Below are 2,513 nucleotides of genomic sequence, written 5' to 3' on the forward strand. Positions count from 1 at the left end.
CCGAAGTTCTGAGAGCTTGCAGTTCTGAGAGCTTAATGGCTACCCTCAGTGTATATATACCCTTTTTGGGGCCTAAGAGCTTCACACCTCTCTCTAGACATAATTAGCAAAAGGGAGTGGGCCTTCCCATAAAGAAACCTCCTTTAATCAAGCTTCCCTTAACTAGCCTATTAAGGGGATTAATGTGGGGGTGGGGGGGGGTGGGGGGTGGAGATCTTTAATCACATTAACACCGAAATCATTAAACAAGACAGAAAGCTGACCTTCTTCCCAAGCCCCAAAGTTAAGCCCAAGTACTGGCCAGGGAAGATGGTCCACAGCTCCATGCTGCTCTCCTGGCCTGGCTCTTTGGGATGCTACAGACCCTGAGACTACGTCCTTCAGTGAGGCTGCCCCAAAGCCTCTGCCTGAGGAGTGAATTCCAGTCATCTCTTTGGGAAGGTGATAAAAGTGGCCAGAGGGCTACCTCTTCTCCTCCATTCTCCCTTCTGGTCTGGTTTTCTCCCCAGTCTGGGAGCAATTCTGCTGTTTTTATTGTGTAAAGATCCATCTGGGTACCAGAATCTGACCCTTCAACAGGGTCACCATTTACACAAAGAGCTGGGGACTCTCTTTCTTTTAGCAATGGGTAAACAGACACAAAAAAACCCTTAAAAATATAGAAATAATCCCATGAATGTGGCCACCTCAAAATCACGTAAGCAACAGTGGAAAACCCCCTCTTAATTCCAGTTTTGGTTCTGGCTTCCCCAGGTTTCCTATCACTCCCCCTATGCTGATCCTATACTAGGTTTATTTTTGATTGTTTTTTATTTTTAAATGTTCCATGAAAAATACTATTGTTCCTAGTCAAACATAGATATTGCAATATGAAGAGTAACTGCTTTTTCCTCACTCTATAAAATGTGAAAAGGTTATCACACTAGTTAATATAGAAAAATGCCAGAATCTCTAAGTATCACAAAAGCTGGTAGCAAATGAGCACGGTGGAATCTTTACTGAATGCCAGATGTTAGAATGGGGTTTAGGAAAACATTCCTCCCGTTCACGTCTTCAGCTAAGTTTCTCTTTCATTCTCTCCCACCTCTCCACTCCCCTAAAGTCTAACCTTTCTGGACTGGCAATGATAGATATTCAGGGATCTCCATGAATTCTTAAGAAGCATAAAAGCCAAACCATTTTTAGGAGAAAAAAAAAAAAGAACTCCATGTTGCCCTGATTTTGCAGAGCCAAACATTCTTCCCTCTACTCAGCTGTTCCCTTGGGATCATTTGGGTCTCCAAACACCAAACCACCCAGAAGAGAGGTGAAAGTCCTCACTTAGATGGAACCTTTGAACTGATAAAAGGTGCATCACTCTTTTCCCACTCACTGGATTGGCCCTGAGGGTTGGCCTGCTCTCTTTGTGCAAGGAATAAAGATCCCACTTTATTTAAAAAGGTGGGATTCAAATAAAGGTTATAGGGAGGCCTAACTGCTAGGGAATGCTGAAGAATGAGCAAATCTCTTGTCCCTCTATGTGGAAAAGGTGACTTTTGACCACGGATTTGGGTTTGGGACCAGCCAAGGTTGCCTTCAGTTCTCAAAAGAGGGTTAGCGCCAGGGCGACCTGAAACACAGCTTTGTCGTCGATGCTGCGGTGCACAAAGGTGTCATAGAATTTGTGTCGAAGGAGGAGGTGCTGCAGGAAGTTAATGCTCTTGTAGTTGGGGTTGCCCAGGGCATGCCTGAACAGATGGGACAGACTACTCGGTTGGGGTCGTTGCAGTGATTCTCGATGCAGGGTTTTACCAGATCCTGCTGGTCCAGATTTCAGGCTCCACAGCACAGACACACAAAGGTAGATCTGTTTGGGATATTGCTAGGAATGGGCTGAGATGTTAGCACTACTGGGACAAACTCGGGACAGTTGGCTATCTGCTCCTGGACCTTCATGCAGGAAGAAATGTGAGACCTCATCTTTGCAAGAGTCACCTTCTTGCTGCAGCCCCGGCGCGGAGCCGGAGATGGGGGAGGATGACAGCTGCTTTTCCACATCGGAGGCTTTGTCCACTCTCTTTGGGTCAAAGGGCATTCGGCAGAGTGCAGATGGCACCTGGAGACATGACTGCAAACATTCCCGACAGAATGTGTGTCCGCAGCTGCCGATGGCCACGGGCCGGAGGTAGACCTCCAGGTAGATGGGGCAGCTGTACTGGGCCTCCAGGCCGCTCTCGCCGCCGGCGAGGGGCTCGGGCCTGGGCGTGCTGCCGCTGCTGAGCAAAGGCCACCAGGCTGCGGAACATCGCCATCGAGGGGCCCGGCCCTCTGCTGCCCACCAGCCCCCGGCACTCTGGCCCCGCTCACTCCCAGTCCGCCCCTCGGGCTCGGGTTGCGTCTCGGTCCCGGTCGAGATCTACGGTGCAAAGCACTGTCTTAAAACAAACAAAAAAAAAATTGTTTTAAAACCAGGCAAGGATTCAAGGAAAGACAAAGTCAAGAGAGAGTGGTAAGGAAAGTCGAAAAAGACAACG

At 48.4% G+C, this 2,513-nt stretch overlaps 1 pseudogene; it reads right to left on the reverse strand.

The window, feature by feature from the left end:
• Positions 1–1,582: 1,582 nt before the first annotated feature.
• On the reverse strand, positions 1,583–2,291 carry LOC118847295 (annotated as a pseudogene).
• Positions 2,292–2,513: the final 222 nt, after the last annotated feature.

The sequence above is a fragment of the Trichosurus vulpecula genome, chromosome 4 (assembly GCF_011100635.1).
Source record: "Trichosurus vulpecula isolate mTriVul1 chromosome 4, mTriVul1.pri, whole genome shotgun sequence".
Taxonomy (NCBI): domain Eukaryota; kingdom Metazoa; phylum Chordata; class Mammalia; order Diprotodontia; family Phalangeridae; genus Trichosurus; species Trichosurus vulpecula.